This window comes from Panthera leo, chromosome D2 (assembly GCF_018350215.1).
Source record: "Panthera leo isolate Ple1 chromosome D2, P.leo_Ple1_pat1.1, whole genome shotgun sequence".
Taxonomy (NCBI): Eukaryota; Metazoa; Chordata; class Mammalia; order Carnivora; family Felidae; genus Panthera; species Panthera leo.
In genome coordinates, this window is record NC_056689.1 from 66182542 (window position 1) to 66196506 (window position 13965).

Consider the following 13965-nt stretch of genomic DNA (forward strand, 5'->3'; position numbering starts at 1 on the left):
ATGAGGTCTCCAAATGGTCAGTCACATCATTCCTAGCAATAGGCCTAGTATACAACAGGTGTATCTTAAGAGGGTCCCCCTTTCTTGCTTATCTAGGATATTCTATCCTTCTGACTGAAGAATTTCTTCATAGCATGGGGGAAGGAAGAATATTAATTCTGTCCAGAGGAGAGTTGGGCCTGAGGACTCTCAGGGTCTATTGGAGGTTGGTATTCCAGAAGCAGATGATAAGATCGAGTTTGGCATGCTATACACCTTCTAGGGATAAACACTTGTGGAAGAGTGTTGGAGGAAGTGAGATTGGTAAGAGAGAAAAGTCTAACTGCAAACCAGGTCATATAAGACCTTGGCTAACCCCACTGGAAGCGCTGGAATACAATTTGCTTGTCTGAATTGTTCCTTGTTGGGTCAAAATGGCTGGGCTTTTGGTCATATCTTTAGGGGAGGTGGCTGTCTTCAGTAAGGCACATCCTGAAGAGGTGACAACTAGATAGTCTGTAGGCTAGAACCTGGGGCAGCCAGATCTTCTTTGAAAGAGTCCCACTCTTTCCCTGTAGTTCTCAGCAAAACAGACCTATCTTGGTTGGGTTTTAATCTCTGTAGCTTAGCCACTCTGATTTAGTACCTGGTTCTCAGCTTTCTGTTCCTCTTGCTACCAGAGATGAGAGCCTTTACATAAGCTACCAAGGATGCCTTCCTTTCCAGTTTCCACACTTTTATTTCAATTGCTTATTAGTCTCCTTGGACTTTTCTGTCCCTTCCTTAAATCCTGGCCTATAGGCTAATTGCTACCAACTGGCCTCTATTATTTAGTGTTCTCTGATCTCATTGTTATCAGTGAGCCTGGTTCTCTCTTAACCCAACAATAGCTTCCAGACAACTAGCTCTGACCATTGTTAGTACACAGATGTCCTCCCTGAAACTTACAGCTTGTAAAGTCCATTTTAAAACTGATTACCTGTTTTGGAGATAAGGAATAGGCTAGAATTATTAATAGTGTGGACTCCAGAGTCACATGGATAAGTTGGATTGTGAGCTCAGCCTATATCAGAGTAACCTTTGTGTAAATTATTTAACATATTTGAGTCTAGGATTCCTTACCTACAAAGGAGGTCTAATAGTATCTAAATTAAACCATTAATAGATAGGGTATTTAGCAAAAGGAAGGAAGGAAGGAAGGAAGGAAATATGGTAGAAAGGAAAAGAAAGAGAGAAAAATCAAGTAAAACTGTTTGAAATCAAGTCATTTATACAAATGATCTGCAGTGGAAGAGACTGGAGATGTCCTTCCCAGGGCATTCCAACCAGAGCCTGTACTTATTCTTAAATTTCACTAACAATTCATATGAATTCATTTAATATGAATTAAAAGGTAGAAGATTATATTAACATGGAAGGAGCATCAGCCCTCTAGGAGTGTGTACCCAGAGGCCATCCAAGTGTCAAGCAAATTTACTGATAGTCATGGTGGAGAGAGAAGATGCCAAGTTTTCCTATGGCCATGTGGCCTAGCAGAGAACATCAGCAGATACATGCCCTTGCCCTTGCCCTGTAATTACAGACACTATTATAAGGGCAAGTGAAAACAAAAGAGTCTGCAGCAGCTTAAATCCCTAATATCAGCTACTCTGCCTGCACATATCCTCACACCCACTAAAGAGAGACTTGGGCTAGAGCCTTCTCATTATCACTTGGCAGCTTCTTTTAGAAGAAGTATATGGTGGAATTTGGTGACCCCACTTTGTCCCTAGTAAGGTTCTCTGTCCCCAAGATCATAATTACAATAAAACTAAAAGAGCTGATTTTGTGAATATATGCAACAGCATATGGAGGGTGGCTATATAATTTATTACATAAACCAAAACACTACTGGGAGTAAAGATGTATTAATCTTTAGTATTAATCTTTAGTATTAATAGATGTATTAATATTTAGTATTAAGAATTCTATAGGCAATAGTCTAAACTAGAACCATCCCAGGTAAACTGGCCATACATTCATCTAATTATAGACACACAGCTGATGCAGGGCATGAAATTGGGGCTTCACACTGCATGAATCCATTTAAAAAGCAGGTATGAAATCTTCATTGGTTGCCATTCTCCCTTTGGAAACCACTTATGGTGCATTGAATAATGGTCCCCAAAAACATCATGTACTAATCCCAGAATCTGTAAATATGGCTTCACATGGAAGACTTTTCAGATGTTTTAAGTTAAGGATCTTGAGATCAGAAGGTCATTCTATCTGGCTGGGCCCTAAATGCAATAGCATGTATCATTATTAGAGACAGAGGAAAATGTGATTACATACAGAAGAAGGAAATGTGAAGGTGGAGCAGAGAAAATTTAAAGATACTGGTCTTGAAGACTGAGGCAATACCAGGAGTCATCATAACTAAGAGAGACAAGGAACAGCTTCTCCACTAAAGCCTCCAGATGAAGAATGGCCCTGCGACACCTTCATTTAGACCCAGTGATACTGATTTCAGACTTTTGGACTCCAGAACTATGAGAAAATAAATCTCAGTTGTTTTAATAGTGGTAGTTTAATAGTGGTAGTTACAGCAGCCACAGGAAACAAATACACAGTTTTTTCTTTAGCAATCATTTCTTAAAACAAAAGTTTTTTTTTTTAACTTTTAATAAGTATGTAATATAAAAGCATACCAAAAAAATAAAGTTAAAATAAAACCACTGAAAGTTTCACATCCCAAGGAGGGGAAACCATTTGTTGAACATCATTTATACTGTCTTTCTATTCATTTAGAATACATCCATAAGTGGAAAAATAGCTATATTGAATAAATCTAATTCAACAGAATTGAATTATATTCAATTTTAATCAAAATATTTAAATTTAATTTAGCATGCCAAAGGACATAGACGTGAAATAAAAGGAAATGTTGAGCTTCCAATAAATGCTTCTTAATAACGAGTAAGTTGAGTCTTGATTTCCAAACTCTCCAGGACTCTACAAGACTACATTTCTTAATCTCTTTCCAATGTAACCCAAGTCTAGCATCAGTTTAATGTGGGTTAAAGAGAAGGTTGGCCTTTAGCAATGCAACAGCCTTTTGGTAAGACTAAAGAAACATCAAAGATATTCTTTGTGCCAAAATATCTTCCTTGTGGCTCTGGGCTCTCTAATCTCCACCTTCAGACACTGGTTTGTAGAAAGGCCTCTGATAAAATGCCAAGTGCAACATCAACGGTTGTATTGTGCAGCAGGGAAGGGACGAAGGGCAGTGCTTGGTAAAAATAGGACACTAAGGACTATCATCCTTGTGACTTTTACTTGCTGCTCATTATCATTCAAGGTTTTTTTAAAATTTTTTAATTACGATCATAAGAGCATAAGGAGGGGAGGGGTAGAGAGACAGAGCATAAGCAGGGGAGGGGTAGAGAGAGAGGGAGACACAGAATCCGAAGCAGGCTCCAGGCTCTGAGCTGTCAGCACAGAGCCCGACGCAAGGCTCAAACTCACAAACCACGAGATCATGACCTGAGACAAAGTCAGACGCTTAACCAACTGAGCCACCCAGACCCCCCTCAAGTTTTTTTTTTAATCATGGTTATGTTTCCTTCCTTTGGATCTGGTATTAAGATCAAATGTGAGGCATCATTTGAAATCTTCAAAACGTATAGCCCTACGATATGGTTAGTACAATAGCCCAATCATTATGCATTTAGGATTTGGACTCAGGAACGAAAAACAAATAGAAGGTCAAAGGAATAAGTTATATTCCTATGGTCTTAATCTCATTTCTTAAAATTCCTGAGCCTCAGTTTCTACATCTTTAATGGAAATAGTAATAAAACTTGTCTCTTAGGGTTAGTGTGGAATTAAATAATATACCCTATAAAATTATAATACAGATTCAGCATAAACGCTTTATAAATGACAGCTAAGAAAATACAACAAAGCAAATTTTCATGAAAAGAATTAGGGAGAAGGTACTTCCTGGGACAGACAGGCTTGAATAGGGTTTGGCAATAGGGAGCCAGCACCACGGACAGCTCTAGAAGAGCATAATGCACCCCAGAATGCAAATACAGAAAAAAACACTTTGTCCACGTCAGATTTTTACCTTACCCAGCTCTGCTGATCATGGTTCATATTCAATACCTGCAACGTGCAAATTCTCTGAAACACATTGAGTGGGATAGAGAAGTATGGTGGTGAGGAATACGGGCCTTGGATTCAACCACTGGCTCTAAACAGGCTGTGTGACCATGGGCAAGTTACTTAATCTCCCTGTTTCTTCATCTGTCATATGGGAATAATGATCAACTTAATAAAAATGTGGGGAGGATTCTGTTTGTGGTGTGTGTCCCACAGGACCAGTTACTAGAAGTAGATATTTTACAAATTGGAGGTACTTTTAGGACTAATTTTACCAGAACCTGCCTTTGGAGAGGCTACAGCATAGCTGGAGGGATAAAACTAATCAAAGTGAAATAAATGAGCCACAAACAGAACATGGGAAATTATTAAAAGTTAAATTTAGGGATTGCTTTTCTCAATACATATTAACTGTGTATTGTACTAGTAATTGTATATTATTATGTGCCAGCTGCTGCACAAAGTGTAGTGCATAAAGTAGCAACACTCCCTGCCTAATGGCATATACAATCCTGGGGTGCTGGTGACTCCGCAGGAGTCCATCCCACAGAGATTCCTACTTCCTTCTTCTACTCCCAAGACCAAAAATAAGCATAAAGAAAGGTTTATTTGGTGTTCACCGTCCACTTTCCCTCCTGCTCCTGGCTAATATAATCCAGCACCATTTGCACAAATTTCTGTTAATATCTAGATATAAATTTGCAGAGTCAAAAGCTGTAGTCCTGGAGTCTGATTTGCATTTATGAATATGTAGTAGGATATTCTTTTACAAAAGTGGCAGTATCTAAAACACGATACATATAGAAGAGCCATAGAGTACGTTATTTGGTGTTAGACTTGGCCTGAAAAATGAACTTTGAATCAAAAGAGAAATGGGACAAGAAAGAACACCTTCACTCACTGAGAACTACCCTGAATCAGGCCAGCTGCTTTGAAATATCAGTAATTTGAAAAACTAGTCCTTAGGGTTTGCATTATTATTCCCACTTCACAGATGAAGAGCCTGAGGTTCAGAGATATTAAGTGACTTGCCCAAAGTCACAAACCCAGTGAAGGACAAAGGCAAATTTTGAAGCCTAGTCTGTTTGACTCCCATCCCAAGGTTCATTCCACTCTATTGTGGAGCTTCAGGAGACAGACATCCTGGCACTGGCTCTGTCATCAACTCACTGTGGCCACTATACACAGAATATGCATTGTCTCTTGGGCTCTGTGTTTGTGAATAAATGGGTGGTTTGGACTAGAGGATCTCTGAACTCTCTCCATGATCTCTTCCTTATCTTCTGGCTAGGACTTGACCGAGGACAATAAAGACAGAGCTGTGGACATCAAAAGCAGTGTGTACTACTTGTAGAAGGATTTCTCTGAATATGGTCTCATTGTGAGCCTCTTACCCAAGGTACCTTTAGATGACACTCTCCTTTACCCAAGACATTGTAGATGCCCACTGTCCTGGGAATTAGAGGACAGCCTTTAAAGAAGTCTCTATCAGGGAGCCTGGGTGGCTCAGTCAGTTAAGCATACAACAGTTGGCTTCAGCTCAGGTCATGATCTCATGGTTCATGGGTTCAAGCCCCACATTGGCCTCTGCATTGACAGCATAGAGCCTGCTTGAGATTCTCTCTCTCCCCCTCTCTACCCCTCCCCTGCTCATGATCTCTCTTTCCCTCTCTCTCTCTAAGTAAATAAACCTTAAAAAAGCAACTTAAAACTTTTTAAAAATAATAATAAAGAGGTCTCTATCTAGTAGAGACAATTCTTTTTTTATTATTTAAATTCAATTTAGTTTACATACTGTGTAGTACGGGTTTCAGGAGTAGAACTCAATGTAAATAAAGAGACTATTCTGATTGCAATTTAAGGAAGCATCCTGTGGCATTAACACAGTCACAGTTAACAGTTACAAGCCTAATTAACCTAGAAAGACCATCTAACCTTGCTTGCCTCAATTTCCTCAGCTGTAAAATGGAGAATGATACACATGCTCCTCATTTGGATCTCTTAGATGCCAAATGATTAAATTAAGATGTGAAAATACTTTGAAAAAGATAAAACGGTCTCAGTAGGCAAGTTAGATGTCTATAACTAGAAGAGATCACATAGTTAATATCAGAAAAGGAATAGATATATTTAAATTTGTATATATTAAAATTTATATAAATTTCATCATTTATATCCACTCATATTAGTATTCTGTCTGTGTATTTTAACACAACTCTAATTTTAAGGACAGAGACCACATTTTCTGACAAATTCATCTATATACAACAATATGTCTCATCATGATCCCAAAACAAGTCAGAAACACTGGAGGCATTTACAAAAGCAGATGCTTATGGCACCAACAAGACCAGTTGCTTCAGAATTTCCAGGAGTGGGACCTAGAGATGTACATTTTAACTTAATTTAATTTAATTTCCCAACTGATTCACATCTAAATGACCCACAGGATTCCAGGGGCAGAGAGGGTAAGCTGAAATCTTTTGATGTTGAAGCTAACCCAGTCTGGGATTAACTAAGGAGATGACAATGGGTAGATGGCAGCAGTAGGTGGCAGATGTGGGTGGACCATCCTTGTATTTCAGGGGATAGGGGTCAGTTTTAATTAAGGTGTTACAAAATCTTCTATTTCTTTTACTCTGTATCTATAAAATCAGGAATAGCCCAAGAGGTTGAGAGCTGACTCACTAACTAAAAAATAATACTAAATGCTCTGAGAACCTTAGACTATCTATCAAGGTATCATAAAAGTAAAGGGTTAGGAATACGGTCTCTGGAATGGATGGCTAGGACTAAATTCCAGCTCTAATAATTGTCAGCTATGTGACTAGAAAAGTTAGCTTCATTCACCTAATTCATCTCTAAAATATGGATAATAATACTTCTGTTGCATAGTTTATGTAAACACTGCATGAAATAAAGTATTCTAAATACAGCACCTGGCATCAAATGAGGGCTAAATAAATGTCAGTCACCTAGGAAAATGGACCATCTAAGTCACATATTTGGATCCCAGTCACATTTAGAAAACTTGCCAAGTAAACAATTATAATTTTTTAGGGGTTACATGTATGTGCACGCGCACACACACACACACACACACACACACACACACACACACATTTGAACTGAGAAAATATCTGGGAGTGAATGAAGGAGTCGTCAAATCCTAAGGGAATCCTTACGGAATCTAAGAGAAAACAAAGACAATCCCAAGAGCCCACTGTGCCCCTGTCTCCCTTTCCTGTAACTGAACCACACATCTTGATCATGGTTGTCCAACTCTTCTCCTATCAAGAGCATGTAAATTATTCCGTATCTCTTGATTCACAATGAGGAGAATGAGAATTTACCATGTTTCAGAACTAAGTGTTTTATATTATAAAAGATTACAGTATTCACTTTTCACAAGAATCACTGTCGGACAGATATTATTAGCTCCAGTGGATAGGTGAGGCACTCAAGACTGTTCAATCTGCTTCTAGATTTCAAGATCTCTTAGAAGAGCCATGTCCTACCTTCTTTGGCTATGCTCTTGAAGTAAGCAAAATCCTTGAATACAGATAGTGCTTAATAAATAATTGTGATAATGCCCAGCAAGTGCTCCCAGGAGATTTTAGCTGTGGCTTTCTAGTCCTTACATCAAGCAGCTGGGTAGCAGCTTCCTGCAGTGGATACCTTCAGTGACTATTGTATGAAATCTGCAATGTTTCTCTCCTCACGCAAACCTTCAAAAAGCTATTAGGTCCCCAGAACTTGGACAGATCTCATGTACTTGTTTCCACAGAGCAGCTAGAGCATAGCCCTAGTGCAAACCCAGTAGTAATGGATATTATTTTTTTAATGTTTATTTATTTTTGAAAGAGAGAGATCATGAGCAGGGGAGGGGCAGAAAGAGAGGGGGACAGAGGATCTGAAGCCAGGAAGCCAGCTCTATGCTGACAGCAGCGAGCCTGATGCGGGGCTCCAACTCACTAACCATGAGATCATGACCTGAACTGATGTCAGATGCTTATCAGACTGAGCCACCCAGGCACCCCAGTAATTGATATGATGATGCAACTGGTCTTTGAATTCACATGCGCTCTTCCCACTGTATATCAGATGACTCCTGTCCCCAGGTCAGATAGATGCTTATGAATCCACTTTGGTTTAAGCTCTTATGCTACAAAAGTCCTTTTTCCCCCTCACTCATAAAGTAGGAGAAAATCACACACATATCACAGTTTCCACAAACTCTGATGACATAATTTGCCACAGACCCAAATATTCCTCAAAATTCTCAATATTATTCACAGAGAACCTTATGCAAATAAAATCCTAGAAGTTACTTTATTGCACCTATAACTTAATTTGATATGCAAACCAAATTCTGATAGTGACTCTGAGGTTATACAGGATGAGAGTTGGAGGAAGAGTATGGGAAAAGATAAAAACTATGTATTCCTATTTCAGTATTCTCAAAGTGTGGTCCAAGGACCATCACATTATAAACAAATGGGTTTTTTTGATAAAGTCTAAGTGAAAAACCACTCAATTAATTATAGGATGTGATTGGCAATTACTTCCCTGCCCCCACAAGAGAAAGAAAAGATATGGCACTCTTGATTTAAAAGTTCCAACCTTCCCAAACAAGCACACAGGATTATTCACAAAGAAAATATAAAATTTGAGTTGATTAATTATACATTGCTCAAAGCCCACAAAACAATCCTCCCAGCTTACCAATGATATACTCCAGGGATCCTCAAGATAAAGCTCATGGATGTGCTGAATGATATCTGTAAATCTCACTTGTGTTTAGTCTGGATAACAACCAGTGTTCTTTCTGCTGTAAATGTCAGAAAATCCATCCCAAATTAGCTTAGCCAAAAAAACAAATGTATCAATTTCCTTAACTGACAAATTAGTTTAAAGCTGGATCTAGAGGCTGAAGTGATATTAAAGGGTTTCTGTTATTTTTCACCTTGCAGGTCACCTGCCTCCAGGTGATCGCCCTCAAAATCTTCTGTTTTAGGCTTTTCCTGCTTTGAGTTCAGCAGAGGAGAGATTTCTGCTTCCTTAAATCTCCAGATTAGGCCAAGTAAAGTAAAGCATTCATTCTTGAACGAATCAGTGTGACTGGAAAAGGAAGTATCCCTTATCCCACACTTCCAAGTCATAAGGGGGAAGGATGTTTTCCCCTACCAAAAAAAAAAAAAAAAAAATGTTCACCTGCTTTTACCAAAAGTGTGCATGGATATTATACAAAGCAACAGAATTCATCATCGTTCATAAATGTATTAGCCCCCAACTTGAGAAGAGTGTCCATGGCTTTCATCAGTCTCAATATGATAAAAATAATCTTTGAAGTTAACAACCTATCAAAACCTATAGTTCTTTCATTACAATTAAGGTAGTTATAAGATGGAAGAAAGGAGTTCTAAACCAGGAAAGAAAAGGTATATGTTTTTGCTCCTATATCTTCCTAAAAAATCCTTAGAAATTCCTTTTTCTTCATCTATGTTTACAAAAAGCAAAAATAATAGAATCAAAGAACCTACAAAACTTTCCCTTCCATAACACTCTTCACACTTGTAATTACTTTTTAAATGCCTGACTTCTTATTAGATAAGAATTGTGAAATAAAAATTAAGTGTTAGTCACACGTGTAATTTTAAATTTTCTAATAATCATATTAATAAAAATAAACAGAAGTTGAAATTACTTTTAATTATAAATACTTTTAACCAAATACATTCAAAATATTATCATTTCAAATGAATAAAAAACCATCAGTGAGTTACGTTAAAAGCTTTTTTGATAGATAAATTAAATGACATAAATTTCACCCATATAAAGTATATAATTCAGTCACTTTTAGTATATTTGCAGAATTATGCAGCCACAATCATAATCTAATTTTGGAACCTGAAAAGAAATCTTATACCCATTAAATTAGTAATCACTCCCTACCTCACCCTTCCAGTTCTAGACAAATTCTAATATATTTTCTACCTCAATGCATTTACCTATTCCGGACATTTCACATAATGAAGGGTGAGACTAAATACACCCTTCAGGCTATATATAAATATACAGTATAAATATAGAACTCTCAGTCCAAAAAAGTCAACCTGCTACCTAAAGTAACCAGTTGAGGAAGTCAGACAATAAACACCATAACAATAGGCCCAAAATGTCTAGGACATGATTAAAAACTGACACTTTTCTAATTCTCGCTCCCATTTCCAACTTAGATCAACCAGAGAATACCAAATATTTATCCCTAATCAATTACTTAGAATGCCCTACTTCTAGTTAGCCTACCTAAGACTTCTTATATCAACAGCATCCAATCAGAGCTACCTGAAACCATCCTTTTTTTCCATTATAAAGTTTTCCCACTCTTCTTGCCTTTGATTCTCTGCCAAATGCAAGTGATGGTGGCTGCCTCCCTTGCCTTAGGAAACTGAATAAACAGGCTTTGCTTATTCTCATTTGGGTGGTCTTTCTTTATTTTCCATAGAATCATACAATACGTGACTTTTGTGTCTGGCTTCCTTCCTTAGTATAATTTCAAGATTCATCTATGCTGCAGTACGTATCGGTAATTCACTCCCTATGATTGCTGAACGATATCCCACTGTATTGTTATACCACATACTGTTTATCCATTCATCAGTTCATAGACATTTAGGTTATTTCTGGTTTTTTTTTTACTATTATGACTAATGTTTCCATGAACATTTCTGTACAAATTTTTGTGTGGACATATTTTCATTTCTCTTGAGTATATACCAGGAGTAGAATTGCTGGGGTCATATGACAACTTCATATTCAACATTTTAAGGAACTAATAACCTATTTTCCAGAGTGGCTGCACCATTTTATATTTCCACCAGTGGTACATGAGAGTTCCAGTATCTCTACATCCTTGTAAACACTTGTTATTGTCCGTCTTCTTTATTTTAGCCATCCTAGAGGTATGAAGTTGTAGTTTCTGGATTTTGTTTGTATTTTCCTTCTGACTAATAATGTTGAGCATCTTCTCATGTGCTTTTTGGCCATTTTTATATCTTATATGGTTGTATAGCTATTCAAATCCATTGTCTATTTTCACACTGAGTTATTTGTCTTTGATTATTATTTGTATCTTCTCCCGGGCTATTGATATGTGGTACAATACTTCCTTGAGATGCTGGGAAGTGACAAGTGGTTTCCAATAAAGTTGGGGAAAAAGTACATTTTATTTCATTATATTCTATTAATTGGTAGTTGTAGGCTCAAATTATCTGGGAGAAAAAAATCTGTGTATTGAAGGAAATGCCAGAAAAATCTACATTCTAATTCCAGCTCTTCTGTTATCCAAAAGGGTAAAATTTTATCATTATTAATTTCTCTGAGCCTTTTTCTCATATGTAAACTATAGGGATTAAAGTGAATGATCTACAAAATTCCTTCCAGATGTAAATTATGTGGGTTTGATATATAGTAGAAGAAAGTGTGATACCTGAAATATAGCCACTTCATATATCAAAATCCTGATGTCAAATAATTGCTCTATAGTCATATATCATGCATATGAGTTGTGTCTCTGAGCACCATCCATCATATGCTTTCCTCATCTTCACTTCCTTTCCACTCTTTCATGCATTTATTAGTTACTGAACACTTGCTTTGTAAGTGCCAGCTCCAAAGGGGATTAAAAAAAATTAACTGAATTTCTCTATATACCTTCCTTCATCACCAGGGTGATGGTGTAGTACAGGTCTTCCACTTCCTTGACTTATAATTGGGTTACTTTCCAATAAACTCATTGTAAATTAAAAATGTCCTCAGCAAAAATGTGTTTAATATGGGGTGCCTGGGTGGCTCAGCTGGTTAAGCATCCATCTTCAACTGAGGTCATGATCTCACAGTTCACGAGTTCGAGACCCAGGGTTGAGCTCTGTGCTGACAGCTCAGAGCTTGAAGCCTGCTTTGGATTCTGTGCCCCCCCCCCCCACTCTGTTCCTCCCCTGTGCTCGCTCGCTCTCTCTCTCTCTCTCTCTGTCAAAAATAAATAAAACATAAAAAATTCTCCTACAAAAAAATGCATTTAATACACCTAACCTACCAAATACCGTTGCTTACCATAGCTTACCTTAACATGCTGAGAAAACTCACATTAGCCTACAGTTGAGGGAACTCATCTAACACATGCCTATATTATAATAAAGGGTTGAATACCTCATAAAATTGATTGAATACTGCATTCAAAGTAAAAGACAGAATGGTGGTATGAGTACGGAATCGTTGTAAGTGTATCGGTTGTTAACACATGATTACAAGACTGACTGGTCACTGTCACTGCCCAGCATCTCAAACAAGTATTGTACCACATACCAATGGCCCAGGAGAAGGTACAAATTCAAAGTCTTAAGTGTGGTTTCTACTAAATTCATACCACTAACCCGGGAAAATATCCAAATTCAAAATTAAAACTATGATTTCTACTGTATGTGTATCACTTGAGCACCATTGTAAAGCTAAAAAAAATCTTCAGTTGGAGATCACCTGTATCTGTCTTTTTAGAAGTCTCAAAGCCTACACTCGTACAATTAACAAGATAAGCTATTTCCTGATCTAATGTATAGGCTCTCACATATTATGTAAATGACGGACTATTTCTTTTTTTGTGTAACAACCCTTTGAGAATAGAACTTTGGATATAATAAAATAACCAAATATATATTAGAGAAGAACTCTTCTCTCCGGTGAATTTCTTCTTTCAGTATGGATTAATTTGGCTGCGCTTGCTTCCCTGAAAAATTTCCTAGCCCTCAACCATATATTAAAGCTACCCATGCTAAATTGACTCCCATGATGTATTACACATGAATGTAAAAAAAAAAAAAAAGTCATTCCTCCAACGATATACTTTATGCCACAGGTACTACAGCTTTCCCCAGCTTGTTCATTGGTTCAAGTCCATTAATAAAACAATGATCAAATAAAAAGGCCTCAGGCATAAACACAAGAGCAAAAGTCTCGATGACGGTTTGCACTCATTTCTAATATATTTTTCCAGCATGTTATGAGCTTTTTACCTTAAGCAAAAAGAAGTTGATTTTATAATAGAGTTTTCTTTCTAAATCCTTTTCTTTCTGCTTAAAAACTGCTGACTTTTACCACAGGCTCTCATACAACTGCTTGCCAACACATGTCTCTAAATTTAAAAGCTACTTCAATAATGCCTGGTTAATTGTATGGGCACTTGGTGGCAAGCAGAAGGCACAAATCATTAATTGCACAAAATGTAGCATCTGAATGGCTACTATTCTTTAAAAATCTCATTTTAAATTGTAAATAGAACTTATTTAATTCCAATCTTCTAAAAAATTACTTTATACTAATAGTGTCCTAGCTATTCAAACTATAATTATGAGCCTTCTGGTCTTACAGATACAGATTCAAATCCCATCACTATCATTTTTAAGGGTGAAAGTTTGTATGTTACTTAAATTATTTAAGCTTCAATGCCCTTACCTTTAAAATGGACTGAAAATAGTACCTACCTCATAGGGTGTGGTGAAATTTTGGGGACATAGCTTGAGGTGCTGTACAGATGAATCTAATAAAAAACTTCACAAATGCTTGTGGAGCACTTAAGAACAGGATTGGTATGAGCCATGTTCTTGTGACACATGGCATGAATGTCTTCATGTCTCCATGTGACACATGGCATGAATGTCACTTCAGTTTTGTCAATCTAGACCTTTGGTTCTAGAAGTGATCCAAATCAAAGACAGCAGGAATCTGTATAATATGATATGATCACTTTACTGCCTAAGCCCTTCCCCAGATCACCCTCACATG

The 13965-nt window shown here is 37.3% G+C and overlaps 1 long non-coding RNA gene across 1 annotated transcript in view; it reads right to left on the reverse strand.

Moving 5' to 3' along the window:
- LOC122202136 overlaps nucleotides 1-13965 on the reverse strand; it is a 107791-nt gene that overhangs the window by 3893 nt on the left and 89933 nt on the right. Inside the window, exon 6 of the long non-coding RNA XR_006194480.1 lies at nucleotides 8851-8956. This is a non-coding gene — a long non-coding RNA (uncharacterized LOC122202136). The remainder of the gene's footprint in view (nucleotides 1-8850; nucleotides 8957-13965) is intronic.